This window comes from Prionailurus bengalensis, chromosome B3, assembly GCF_016509475.1.
Source record: "Prionailurus bengalensis isolate Pbe53 chromosome B3, Fcat_Pben_1.1_paternal_pri, whole genome shotgun sequence".
NCBI classification, from domain to species: domain Eukaryota; kingdom Metazoa; phylum Chordata; class Mammalia; order Carnivora; family Felidae; genus Prionailurus; species Prionailurus bengalensis.
In genome coordinates, this window is record NC_057355.1 from 121,476,814 (window position 1) to 121,491,961 (window position 15,148).

The window sequence follows — 15,148 nt, forward strand, 5'->3', positions numbered from 1 at the left end:
AAGAAGCAAAGCCCTTCTAGATTTTAAGCCTCTTCTTGTAGTCCAGCTTATGGCTGTGTGAGACTTGACCATTATAATTATCACCGCATTGTTGATGGAAACATGGTTTGCATTCTCAGTATGTGCTGTGTTTCTATCCTTGGGTTAACCTATTAGATGGTTTCTTTGACGAACTCCTTATGCTTTGAATTCATTGTTCTAAAGTGTACGTAGCCACTGACATAACTAACAATTTGATTAATTGCCTATTTGAGAGTAGTGGGTAGAATTGAAATCTAATTTGCTTAGCACATTCACAAAAGATACCTGTCTATGGAACAGGCCGTTTAAGGAGGCTTTACATTGTATTGCACTCTGTCGTACTGAATTGCATTGATTATGTGCGTGGTCTGTGCCTTTCATAGTGATTCCCTAAAAACGTTTTGGTTAAGATCATGCAACCTTTCTTGCATTACATGCAGAGGAAGTTCTCCATCCTTTTCTGCACTTAGGTGGCCAGCTTATTGAAGGTATTGATTTCAAGAAGGCAAACTCTGATTCAGGGTATGTTTGGAAATGACATCTCTAACATTCATGCCGAGTAAGCTTTGATCTTCATCTCTGTCTGTCACCGCACTCATGAACTGAGAAATTGTCATGCACTGAATCCACCTCAACAAAAACCTGGTCCTGTAACCTGGACGTGGAAGAGGAAGTCACCTGGAGCCACTGGCAGGGTTTCCAGGGACTGAGGTGCAAGGAAGTAGGTGTGATCTGGTCCATTTGGTAGAGACCGTGATAAACAAAGTAAGACAAAATGGAAAACATGCACTTTTACACACTGATGAGTAAAACCAGCAGTTGTAAAAAAGAAACCATTCTGGGGCGCCTGGGTGGCTCAGGCAGTTAAGCGTCTGATTCTTGATTTCAGCTCAGGTCATGATCTCATGGTTTTGTGAGTTTGAGCCCCATATCGGGCTCTGCACTGACAGCACGGAACCTGCTTGAGATCCTCCCTCTCTCTCTTCCCCTCCCCTGCTCACACTTTCTCTGCCTTTGTCAAAAATAATAAAGAAAAAAGTTAAGACAAATAAAAATTTAAACAGAAAAAAGAAACCGTTCTAAGTCGGAGCAGGGGTCAGCAAACTTTTTCTGTAAATGGCCAGATAGTAAATACTTCAGGCTCTGTAGGCCAGCATCTGCATGGCCACTCCTCCACTTTGCCAGGGTCGAATGAAAACAGCCATAGACAACATTTAAGTGAATGAGTGTGGCTGTTTTCCAGTGAAACTTTATTTATAAAAACGAGGGGCAGGCAGGATTTGTCTTATAAGCCGTAGTTTGTAGACCCCCAGTTTTGAGCAGTGGGACCACCTGGAGGGCCTGTTTTTAAAACACTGATCGCTAACCCCACCCCATTTCTGAGTCAGTAAATTTGGAAATGGGGCTCAGTTATTTCCATTTCTAACAGGTCCGCCTGGTGATGCCTGGGGGGGACCACGCATTGAGAGCCATTGAGCTACAGGGAAAGAGATGGGAAATGTCTCCTTCCCAGTTATTTGTTTTCTGTCCTTTGGCAGGGAGATGGAATATGTTAAGACTTGGTGTTGCCCTTATAAAATTTCAGGCAATTATTGTTTTATAGGAACTTTGTTTCCATCTTTTTCGCTCCATCTGCCAGTCTCCTCATAAATACGTTTTCCAAACTTGAAAGCCTTCTTGCGCATTTTTCTTATCAGGGTACATTCTGCTCAGCAGTCTCTGCTCCCAGGATTCACATTTTATGGGGGACGAGAGATAAGTAATGGGACAGATTCCTCCCTCTTTGTTTTTCCTCATAATAGCCAATACTCAGTCAGCACTTCCTGCGGCCCAAGCACTATTCCAGGTGCTTTACGTATATTGATTCATGTAACGTGCACTTCAGGGTGGTTGGAGAAGTGACGGAATCCTGGGAGTCTCGGGATGGCCACATGAGTCTGTTACGTGCTGATCTGGCCCCCACTGTGTCTTCTCTCCAGTCTGCCCTCGTTGCTTCCCACCTCCTCCTCGTTCTGGCTTCCTGCCTCTGAAGGAGAAGGATAAAAAACTTTTCTTTCAGCTGAGTCGGGGGACTTTCTGGGGCAGCAGCGACTGCTGGTGACATCAGCATGAGTAGCCCTCGGTGCTGGGGGCTGTGAGGAGGGCCGCACCGGCTGTGAGGCCCAACTGGCCTGATTCTAATTGCCGACATTGAGCTGATGTTATTCTTGGCCCAGGACAGAGCGATTACTCAGTAGTTTCTGTTAAAGTGATCCTTTGTTAAACTTCTGCTCCCAGCCCCCTTCTCCTTCCCTCCCACTCTCTTCTCTGCCTCATCCAGACTGAAAAAAGCCCAAAAAGCAGAAAACTTAAGGACATTTTGATGGCCAAGGCAGAATTGCTGAAACTTCTTTGAACAACAGAGGGACGAAAGGGGGGATTTTAAATACATCTGGATTTTTCGCTGGTTCCGTTCTTGTTCCAAAGCCCTTCCATTTTTAGTAGACTTGATTTTGCACATAGTGAGGTAACTCAAGGTACAAGAAAATGGTGCGTCCTGAATTCCTTCCCCTCCATCTGTCCTTGACTTCCCCCTTTCCACCAGACTCTGTCTTGCCCAACTCACCTAGATGCAGTAGGGGCCGGCGGAAGCTACTGTTCCTATAACAAGTTGTGGGGGGAAGGGGTGGGCAGCTCTGGGGGCATACCGAGGGGTCTTTCAGTATGCTAGTAACACCTTGGGTGCCGTGTGTCATGAGCCCTTTGCTGACGGTATATGTGTGCATGCATCACCTCACAGGTGTGGAAAGGATTCCCATAGAAGCCCAGCCAAGTCTTGTTACACTGCTCCTAAAAGTCCATGGCATGTGTCTAGAAAAATTCTGCTCTCCCCTACAGGAATGAATAGTGTTTCTCCATTACCTTCAGCTGCTGTGTGTTTGTTTTGTGGGGGAGGGGAAAGAGAGAAATTCAGAAGGCACCCGGGCTTTTCCAGGAAGCCAGCAATAACACCCTCGCTCCTCAGCATGGCACGAAGAGAGCAGGCAAACAGGCTGACTGTGCAGGGGGAGTCTTTCCAGGTCCTTCTAACAGTATCCAGGAGGAGGGGTGGACTAGGGGTGTTTAGGGGGAAGAATGTGTGCACGTGTGCTTAGGTTTCTGGAGCATGTTGGCCTGTATGGCATAATCTGCTGTTTTGTTTTTTGGGGGTTTTGGTTCCATTTTGTTTATCCTTCTGACTTTTATCAGGAACTCATACAACACTTAGTTTCTAGATGATGACGATGATGATGTAGATGATGATGATGCTTGATTGATTGGTTTTCCTAGAACCATTTGATTTAGTAGATTTTGCCAAGCCAAACTCTTTTCTTCTTGCCTAATAAAAATACGTTGAAAATATGTGAAATGATACATGTAAAACTACATTTAGCTGTTTTGGAAATAGATCCTCTGAACAGACTTTAGAGTCAGATAATCTTCAGTTTAAATCTTGGTTCTGTCCTTTGGGGTGTCTGGGTGGCTCAGACAAGTCAGTCAAGCTTCCGAGTCTTGATTTCAGCTCAGGTCATGATCTCACAGTTCATGGGATTGAGCCCTACACCAGGCTCAGTGCTGACAGCGTGGAGCCAGCTTGGGATTCTCTGTCTCCCTCTGCCCCTCCCCTGTACTCGCTTTCTCTTTCTCTCTCTCTCTCTCTCAAAATAAATAACATAATCCTGGTTCTGTCTAGCCTATGACTGGGACAGGTTATTCAAACTTCTTTGGACCTGGTTTGTTTATCTCTAATATGGAGATGATAATATATAGACGTGGGTTATCATGAGGATTGTTATTTCTCAGGATGTTATCATGTGCCAAGCACTGAACCAGGAGTTATATTTGTATTATTGCATTGAATCCTCACAGTTGCCCTCTTATTAGTCCTATTTTAACAGACAAAACAGAGCATCACTTATGTGACTTTCTCAGGGTCACGTAAATAATAAATGGAAGGACTGGGCTCTAACCCAGGTATGCAGGCAGGTGTAGCATCCAGCCTCTGGACCGACATGCTATATGGCACCACCCTCACAATATATTAAAGCATTCATATATTTTGTATATATTGATCTGTGTATATTATTACATGAACTGTAAGTAGCAGTGTACTGAGAACAAGTGTACTTATTGGCACCTATAAAACCGTGCTTGAAAAGTTATCTTCAGCTATTGGAACTAGTCTGCTACTGTTCACATACACTGTCATAAGAGAGGAAGGTCTGCTTTGTAAACATATTTAAACTCGGGTCTAGACATTATCTCAGTTATCTCAGATTCTTAAATGTCTTAAGAAGGTGTTCCTGGGCGGAAAACTCTTGGAAATGCCCATAATTTACCTTCTTTGTGCTTTTATTAGTTAGTAATAGGGTTAGGGACTACTGAGTTGTGCAGTATCCTGAAATATGTTCTAGAAGTTTGAAGATATGGAGCACTTGTGTGGGCTGTTATTAATAACATGGGAATTACCTCTCCAGTTATCACTTTGTCCTTTCCACCCTGTTATTGTCGCTGGTCATAGTATTTTAATTTTATTTCTATGCTGGTGTTTTTGAGAAGACTGCTAGGATACATGACAGGTGTCTACAAATGTGACTACCATAGATGATACTTTTGCATGCTTAATATTACGCTTCCTTTTTCAACTCCATGTAAATCTGATTTTTAGTGCATTATTATAATATAGACATCAGTTCATTAAGCTGATTCATCACTACTGGTAATAGAAGTCCCCTGATTCCCACCGGGTAGTTTTCTAAGCTGTTGCTAGAGTAGTATCCCTCTGCGATCTTGGAGGGAGGGAGGTGAGGGGCAGGCAAGTGGACGCAGAGTGAGTGCCTCCTGTGTGCTCAATGTAGCATTATCTCTATCCTACTGAGGAGGGAATTCAAAGAGTTTAAGCATGTTAGACAAGGTTGCATAGCTAGCTAATTGCAGAGATAATATTCAAACCAGGTCAGAAGACTTCCAAAGCTCTTTTCCACTCTACCTCTCTCCCTCTTGAGAGAAGTGACCCTTCGTTTTCTTCTTGTTTTACACATGTATCATGAGTCAGATAAGACATTCCAAATTTATTGTTGTTGCTGCTACTATAGACCCAAACACACACAATCTGAAAGAAAGGACCAACATAACGAATCGAAGTACAGAACTGTGCTTGGTTGTGAGAATGTTAAAAGGCAACTGTGCACCTACCAGCTGCTTGGAATCGGCCTTGTTTGTTGTATGACCTTAAATGTGTTTTTACTCCAGTTTCCTGGTGACCAGTTTCATTCCCCGCCCTTACTCTGTCACCTATGCTTTGTTTGTGTTTATCTGTGGGCATATGAGGGACTCACAGCAGTAACTGTGTGAGCTGATGAAAAACCTCATTCCTAAAGATACAGAACCCCACCCATCTGAAAAGGATGCCGCCGCAGGAAGAAGCATGGATGACAGCAAGTCCTGGGCAAGATGCACAGTAGGTCAACCATGTGAGATTCTGAGCCAAATAAAACAAACCGTACGTTTGAAGGCAGAGACAAATTAGATATTTATGAATTCTGAATTTAAAGTTGTAAGGGAACTTAGAGATTGCCTTGTCTGATTATTTCATTTCACTCATCAGATGTCAGACACAGACATATTATCAGGAGAACAAGAGCCCTGATATAGAAGAATTCCCTAAAATTGCTAGCCAATAAAAGATAAGGAACAATTGAAAATGATGCTATGAATTATCCTTTTTTAACCAATTAAACTCTTGATCTGGGGTCATTGCTGATCATTTGAGATTATCTTTACTTATATACATACATACATATATACAAACTTATGTTAACTCTTAAAATAAGTAAGAAAAATTTGCTTGTAGACATTTTTTTTTCAAGCTTTCTTTCTTAGAGTAAAGCTAGTGAAATCTGGGTCTTTCAAATGCATCTGATGAAAATTGGACACATTGCTAAGTTTGCTTTACATTTGCTCTGGAAGGGAAATATGATTTCAGCGGATTTGCTTAAAGGGGAGTCAGCATAGCATAAATAAGGAAGGCAGCGTTGTATAATGAGCTCTGAAATCATCCTCTTCCATGGGCATGGACCCCCAGCTGACTACTTAGTAGCTGTGCCATCATGGACAAGTTATGGAACCTTTTGTGCCTTGGTTTCTTCCTCTGTATATGGAGATGACGATGGGAGCCGCCTCAATGGTTTGGGAGGATTAAATGTGATAATTGCATGTAAAGTGTTTAGGACGATGTTGACCCATGGTAAAAGCTCAGTAAAAATCCATAACTTGTTTTTCATTATGGTAAAAACACATAGCACAAATTTACCCTCTTAACAATTTTAAGTGTATACTACAGTATTGTTGATGCTGTTTGAACATTGTTGTATATAACAGATCAATAATACTTTTTCATCTTGGGTGATTGAAACTCTGTATTCATTGAACAACTCCCTGTGTTCCCCTCCCCCTGACTCCTGGCAACCACTATTCTACTTTGTGTTTCTATGAGTGTTATTACTTAGATACCTCATATAAGTGGGATCATATAGTACTCATCTTTTTCGTGACTGGCTTATTTCACTTAGCAGAATGTTCTGAAGGTTCATCCATGTTGTAGTATATTACAGGATTTCTTTCTTTTTTGAAGACTGAATGACATTCTGCGATATGTATATACATTATCTTTATCCATTCATCTGTTGAGGGGCATTTAGAATGCTTCCACATCTTAACTGTTGGGAATAATGCCTCAGTGAACATAGGTGTGCAGATATCTCTTCTATTATGTATTACTTTTAACCTTAAATATACAGAGCGTTATAATTTCAACCTGGGGGCTTTAGTTACCCCCTGCCCCCTTGCTGGAAGCAGAATTGGTTAAAATGATCTTAAGTTGTTTTAGAAGTTCAAGGCTCAGAAAATATTAATTGGCTACATGATTTTTTTAACTTAAATTTATTTATTTGGACAATTGAAAATAAATGCATATGAATGTGTTCACAATTGCTAGAGAGAGATGTGAGAAGAATACAGAAAGGATGATTAATACCATGATAAGATGATGAAAAGAATGATACGGGGGGGGGGGGGTGCCTCGGTGGCTCAGTCCATTGAGCATCTGACTTCAGTTTAGGTCATGATCTCATGGGTTGTAGGTTGGAGCCTGCTTCGAATTCTGTGTCTCCCTCTCTCTCTGCCTCCCCAGCTTGTGCTCTGTCTCTCAAAAATAAATACATGTTTTAAAAAAATTTTTTAAAAGAATGAGGGGCGCTTGGATGGCTCAGCCGGCTGAGCATCTGACTTCAGCTCAGGTCATGATCTCATGGCTCATGGGTTCGAGCCCCGCATCAGGCTCTGTGCTGACAGCTCAGAGCCTGGAGCCTGCTTCAGATTCTGTCTCTCCCTCTCTCTGCCCCTTCCCCACTCACGCTCTGTCTCTCTCTATCTCTCAAAAATAAATAAACATTAAAATTTGTTTTTAATTTTTAAAAGAGAATGATATCTGTGTAGATTTTTAGCATATTTGTCTGAAGGCATAAATATCTTCTAAAAAGAAAGAAAAAGAACAGCATTAGCATCAAATTATGAGCCACCTTTTCATGGGACACATGCTGTTTCTTCCCAGTAATCAAGGAAAGATAAGGAAATTATCATCCTCTCAAACAGACTGATGGAAATGTAATTGGCACAGTCTTACCAGGGGGTAGTTTGAAAATATACATAAAAAAGATTTAAAACAGAAACAGCAGCCTTCTGAGCTAGCTATTCTACTTCAAGGAAATTATTTTAAGGAAATGATCCAGCACATGCAAAAAGATATAAATAACATGATGTTTGTCAGAGCACCGTTCTTAAATAGCAGAACAGACTGGTGACAACCTGCATATGTGTGTGTGTGTGTGTGTGTAGTTTCAAAATAGAAGTGTAACATTTTGGGGGGCCTACTTTTCCCCCCACTTAGATATCTCTTATGAACACAAATATAGGTTTGTATTACACTGTGTCAGTTTATAGTATTCTACTGTTGGGTGGTTAAGTAATTATGATGAACTATCATAGAAAATATGCAGCCATTTAAAACAGTGATTGGAATCTACCCTCATAGATATGAAGATATGCTCAAGTTAGATATTTGAATGAAAAAAAAGGTCTCCAAAACATCAGGTATCGTATAATTCTATTTTTGCAAGCCCACAGAAATACGTGTGTGTGTGTGTGTGTGTGTGTGTGTGTAAAATAACTTCATATATACACAGAAAAAAGTATAAATGTTACCAGAGGTTATCTCTGAGAGTGGAATTTGAAATGACTTTTAAAATGTTTTCCTTTTGTAATGAACATGTATTAAGGAAATTAACACGGGGGTAGCTGGGTAGCTTAGTCAGTTGAATGTCCAACTTTGGCGCAGGTCACAATCTCACGGTTCCTGAGTTCGAGCCCCACATCGGGCTCTTTGCTGTCAGTGCAGAGCCCACTCAGATCCTCTGTGTCCCCCCACCCCCGCACCCCACTGTCCCGTGCCTTCCCTGCTTGCACGCCGTCTCTCTCAAAAATAAATAAAAAACATTTAAGAAAAAATAAATTAATATGTTTAAAAAAAAAAAGACAAAAACCCTTGGGCTGCCAACCTTCTGTGAGTGTGTGTGACCAGTGTTCAAATATTGCTGGGCATTGAAGGAGAAAAAAAATAGAAAGCAAAGCAGAATCCACAGCTATGAGTCTAAATTTGCCATCAGAATATCAGCCTCTACCAATGTAGGACTAATGGGTTCTGTTGTTAGAGTGGAAGTGGGGGGCTGCTAGTGAGAGAAGGTTATCTGTGTGATGTCTTAAGGCTATTTACTTTATTTAATTTCACTGGGTTTTCTAGTCATGGACTGTATCCCTGGCCTTAACCAGCTGCCTCATGGTCGGACTTCTTCGTCGTAACACACACCTCACCCAAGATCTGTTCACTTGTCTTGATTCTCTTGAAACACCAACTCAGAGACTACTGCTAGAATCTTTGGTTTTATTGGATGACAGAGTCCCAGGAGTATATCTAAGTATCTGTTAAGGACCAGCATGGTTTCCCACATGTGCAAGCACAGTTGACTTAGAAATTGCCTGAAACACAATGGTTTTTGTTGGTTGGTGAATAAATTGTTCTGTCCAGGTAAGCAGCTGTAGACACATCCTTGAGAGTAGATCATTTGAATTAGTAAGAGCCTTCTGTCTTAATTGCTAAAGGAGACAGAGCCTCTCTATTGATTTAAGAAATGAGGAAATTCCAGAGGCTGTCCAGTACCTTTGGCCACTCAAAGCTCGATCTCAGGTACGAAGCTCGATCTCGGGTATTTGTGTCGCCAGCCTCTCTCCATGTGAACAGTAGCATCTTCTGGTTTCTGCCCCATCCCTGTGAGGGTTACATACAGCACTGCCCCCTGCCTTCTCAGCAGTACCAGATGTTGTACTCTGTTCCTCTTGCTCGGCCCCCGGTCTTGTCCCAGCCGACAAACACTGTGAGTGGAAGACAGCCAAGAACTCCATACAATGTGAGACAAAGGCCTTTTGGAAGCTTGCTTTTGCTAAAATAGAAACAGCTACCCTCACCCTCACCTTGGCCCCCAGCTTTTTACAACATCACATGATTGCACAAATGACACAGTGTGTTCTTTGCCTTGAACAGCTCTTGACTGGTTGTGGTCAGGTGAGCGATCAGCATCTTACATGCTCAGGAAGATACACCATCCCAGTACTTGAGCCGCCAGAGAACAACATTCTAGAAGCAGTTTTGTGTAGTATGTAATGGGAACTTAATCCAAGTTAGGATGGAACTCGGTGGGGAGACTAATGCATAAAAATGTTTGCTTTTATGGAACCAAAGTAAAAGGGGTACAAAAAGACACTAACCCATTGGGGTTAAGGTTAACATTTCCCAACTTTATCTCCCTTAATTAAAAGAAAAGTGAATGTAGAGAGTTATTTCACTACAAAGAGCTATCTAGCTCCACTCCATCACCAATAAGCCCAAGTAAAGACAAAAAGAAGTGTTTTACTGGGTGGAATTTAAAAAAAAAAAAAAAAAACCTCCCAGAATTTAATCTCTGAACAGTATTATCTTTCTAGTAAGAGAGCCCAGATCTTGCTTCCCCATAACCTTCCAAGTTGCAGTCTGTGTTCTGTCTATCAGAAATTCCTCCTTCCCACCCACGAGTACCCTTCTGTTGTGGGAGAAGGAGGGCCTTTCCAATCTTTGGCCTGGGGCCAAGCCAACCCTCAAACTGTGGTTTTCTCTGAGTCTCCTTACTGAAGCATGGCTGTTTCCCACACCCAATAAAGAAGCAAAAGTCTTGTATATGTTGACCAGGTCTTGAGTGGAGGCCAGTGCTTACACAGCTCTCACATTCCCAAGACATTGACTGATGACGGTGTGGCCCATTCCCTGGGCTGTTAACCCGCAAGTGCAGAGTGCTAACATTGTATATCCAGACTCACATTTCTTAGAATTTATATGGAGAGAACTTTATCTATTCTTCAATCCATTTATGAATGAATATCAGGACAAAACAATTCACATAATCTATTGTTGATGGAGTTGTAGGACTGGAGCCAATACATGGTATGAGAGGCTGATTTCTGCCAATAGTCTAATGAATTCATTTATATATCCGCTTTTTAACATTGCCTGAGTATTTTCGTGGGTTTCTTTATCAAATTTGATTGCTTTAATCTCATTACACTTAGCCTTGGCTTTGGTGAAATACCTGGGAACTTGTCTACATTACTGACTCTTGGGAAGTTTGGACAGTACAGAATTGTGATTTCATTGTCCATTTGGTATATTAGAGTGTGATGACTAAATAGCTGAGAACCTAGAAGCTGCTTTACTGTATTTGGGAAGAGTGTCTGCTTTTTTGAGATGCAGTACATTTGCATTATATTAAGGCTTAAACAAGCTGGACTTATTGGTAGATTGAGGATTATATCTCAGTTCAGGCGTCCATTTCACTGCATTTAGCAGACCCTCCCTTCTGCCCTATGCCACCATAGCTTAACAAATTAGAATTTTTCTTTTCCCCCATATAATCAGAAATCTAGAGTTAGGCTCTCCTGAACTCTATGGTACTGTCATGAGCCCTTGCTTCTCTTGTCTTTATCCTTTACAATCCTTAGCAAGTGACTTTCACCCAAGGCCTGTCCACCTGATGCTAGCTGGATATCCATGTTCCGGATGGGAGGAAGAAGAGTAAAGGGCAAAAATTGTGTCCTAACCCAGTTTGCCCCCTTTAAAGAGCTTTCCCGGAAGATGCACATGGTTATTTCTAAGTACAGGAGAGATTGGGAAATACAGTTTTTTTTAAGTGGACACACATCATTACCCAAACAAAAATTGGGGCAGTATTATTAGGAAGAAAGAAAGAAGTATTAGTATCCAGGCAAGTGACAGTCTCCTAAGCAATAAATCCTCTTAATTTCTTCTATTTTGTTATTTGAGGTAAAAACTGATCTTATCACTAAGGAACGTTGGTGTCTAAGGTCCTGCCACAAAATTTGCATCTAGGAAGATGAATTTATTTTTGTTTGGGATCTACAGAAAGTCTTGCTTACATTTTGTGGCTAAGTATAAGTTGATCACAGATAACACACTAGGCACTATTCAAAGTCCAGACAATGGTCCTATTACAAGATTACATCTCTGTAGAAACACAGACTTGACTATTTTTTTGCATAGGAATTTGGTTGTTACTAAAAAAAATAAAAATGAGTCGTAGTTACGAGTTTTCTTACTTTCATTCATGGGGTAGATATTTATTAAGCGCCTGTTATGCACAAGGCATTCTACTAGGCACTGTGCATGAAACAAAAATTAATCAGATGTCATTCAGCCATCTGCAGTGTGCAATGTCCAGAAGGAGAGAAAAGTACACATATCAGTGGCTGTAACACAAGGTAGAATGAGCTAAATGTGATAAGACACACACAAATAAATTGTTACAAGCATTCAGAAGAGGAAAAGATTATTCCTGCCAGAGAAAATTGAGTAAATATGATCTGGGGAACCTAAACATATGTTTTCATTTTAAGCGTTTGCTTTCACAGCTAGTGAGCATCATCGTAAGACTAGAAAAGTATGTTGAAAAATGCCCAACCAGCTGCCATTCACAGACCCTACAGAGGCAGACCTGCATGCCATCCCATCCTTCGGATCCTCAGCAAACGGAGGTGGGAGTTTGGGAAGGAATGGAGCATTTGCCGAAGGTCTACAATGCGCCTGGTATTTGGTCTACTTCAGGAATCCTTGATTGAATGCCTGGGTGATATTGACATGTGGGGGTCTTCATTTAACCCCCAATAATCCAACAAAGTAATTGTAATTGCCTGTGAGGAAGCTGAAGGTCAGAGAAGTTCACTACCTTGAAAAGGTCACCGTTTATAAGTGCCAGAGCCTACATTTGAGCCCAGGCACGTTTGGCTGCAAAGTCATGCTGTTCTTCACTTACCTGAGTCTCTGCCTTTCACTGATGACCAACTCTGGATTTGTAGGCATAATAAGTGTTGAACAGTGAACTCCTTCAGCCCCGTCTAATGCTGAGTCCTGTACCCACCTGGTTAAAACTAGGGCGCCATTTGGATACTTTGACTAGTACCCAGAGTTAACTTTGTTACCTGCTTAAGTCTTAGGAGAACTTGACTTTTTTTTTTTTTTTTTTACCCTTGAATGATTAATTTTTGTAATAAATAACTACGTATGGATGGTACAAAATTCAAAAGGTTATAAATGATATGTAGTGAACAATTAGTTTCCCTCTTTCCTGGACCCCTAGCTAACCGGTTCTTCTCCATGGAGGTTCCTAGTTTTTTGTGTACGCTTTCAGAATTGTTCTATGCACATATCAACCTTCTGTGTATGTGTGTGTGTGTTTCTGTGTGTTTTGTGTGTCTGTGTGTAGGGTTGTGTATATTCTTTTTCCTTTTTTACACAAATAGGAGCTTATTACACTCACACCGTTCTGACCTTGCTCTTTTCATTCATTTTTTGTTTGTATTTAGAAGTCCCAGCAAGACTTTTTAACAAAAGAAAAAAACCTTCGTGATCTTGAAAATATGGTTAAGTTGTCACCACAGCAACATGTATTGAATGGATGTTTTCTTTCTGATGGCAGTTCCTTTACAACACGAAAAATCGCGCTCAGTAAGGAATATTTTCATTTCCAAGAGCCCTTTGCTAACAGTGGCTCTTCTTTCTCAGCTACTCATCCAGTGAATTTGTTTATGGATGGCTGCTATAGAGCTCTTCAGCCCTGCTTGGATTTCTGGTCTCCTCCCCATTCTGAAAGGGGCAACTTTCACTCTTCAATCTAAGCTCGTGCGTAGGGATGTAGTAGTGAAAATAAACTGACAGTAACCCTCTCCTGCCTCCTTCCTTCCTTTTAGTTGAGTCTCTCCCACAGATATTGAGACCCTCAGATATGGAAATGGTGTTTGAAAGGAATAGATTTGTTTTTGAGTCTGTCTTGCTGTACCCCATGGTTACTTGTCCTCAGAAGACTTGCTGGAGCAGAATCAGGGCTCCTGGGCCCTCTTGGACCATCTGAAGACCTTCCCACATGTATACACCCCCCAGTGCCTCCCTCCTGGCTTGGCCCATGGGCTTGGGTCTTCCTTTGTTCCCCTTCTTCCGGTCAGAGTTGGAGGTGAGGGAAGAGCTCTTCGGGTTCCCCTTTGCGTGGTTTGTAGAGATGAAGAACATCTCAGTCCGAATGGTCCATTTGAAAATGCTGTAACCCTCTACTTCTGAAGTTGCTTTGTTCTTTGTTAAGCCTGTCAAACACATTTACTCTGCACAAGAGTCTCTGATCCCTCTCAGACCTGCCTAGCCCAGGACCTTTGGACCTGAAATGGGACATTCCAAGGCATGAGTGTAGAAGGATTGGTTAACATTTTGCTAAAGCTACCCAATTTATATTTTTTATATCTTAAAGCATGAAAGCCATAAAAGACAAAAATAATATTAATAAAGTCTATCTCTAAGGTGAATGCTTCCTAAGAGCATCTGATCTTACCCTCTTGGCCTGGCCAGAAGGAAATGACATTTCTCCATGTCTCTTTGAATGCAGTGTCTTCAGATGGAAATCAATTGCCAGAAATCTTTTTAATAAAAAAACCTTCTGTATTTTGCCAATTGTATATTTCCTCTTAATATTATTTCACATTTAAAGCTTTTGTAACGCATGCGTATTGAAAGCAGTGTTAATAGTATGGAATGATCAATAGCAAGATTTGTGGCCTCCCCCAAAGAAAACACCAATTGCTAATGAGGTAAATAAGTTATAAGAATTTTTTAAGCACCGACTTGAGAAAGTATACCTTTACATCCTAACTACAGACATATGTTGGTGTTTGTGACATTTAGATGGTGATTTTTAGGTCTTTATTGATTTGTAGGCTTACCCTCTAAGCAAATACACCTTTGTATTGATCCTATATTCATACAGTAACTAGCATTCAGGTAGTGATTTTACTTCGATAGCATTTTAAATGTAAAGTCTTATGTTAATCTTTAAGTCAATGAGGTGTTAAAGAATTCTGCAAAGAGTCCTCAAGGCCACACATGGTCTGGCTGTTCTGTTCCAGCCTCCTCTCTCCACCTCTCTGCTCAACGTGCCCTTGCCACACTGGCTTCTACCCCACTCCTCATATGTGCACACCTTCTAGAAGAGTTCTGAGTTCTCTGAGTGGGCTGGAATTGAGTCAAGCTTCAAGCCACTTTTGTTCCTGTGCTTTATTTCCAGTACTTGACACCCAGTAGGAGACATTCATTAAATATCTGTTGAACTTAACAGTGAAGGAAACGAAGACAGAGAGACCAGACGCTTTTCTAATTTCCACAGATGGATAATACATAGTACCCATATACCCTGATTCCCAGCACAGTGTACTTTCAACAAGACTGTCTCAACTCTCTCCTTCCAGACCTCTCCGTTCTCTGAATCTGGACCTACACTGGCAGTATTAGAGAAATTTTTCCTAAAAAATTACTTCAACAATTTCCCTTTTCCTTTTGTCCCACTTCAGGATTACAACCCAGTTACTCATTTATAGCAAATGGCTTATGAAGGACATCTCCAACGACATTTCT

The 15,148-nt window shown here is 41.2% G+C and overlaps 1 protein-coding gene across 10 annotated transcripts in view; it reads left to right on the top strand.

Moving 5' to 3' along the window:
- The window catches only part of TTLL5 (tubulin tyrosine ligase like 5), a 285,893-nt gene that overhangs the window by 201,889 nt on the left and 68,856 nt on the right, over positions 1–15,148 (top strand). The window lies entirely within an intron of this gene.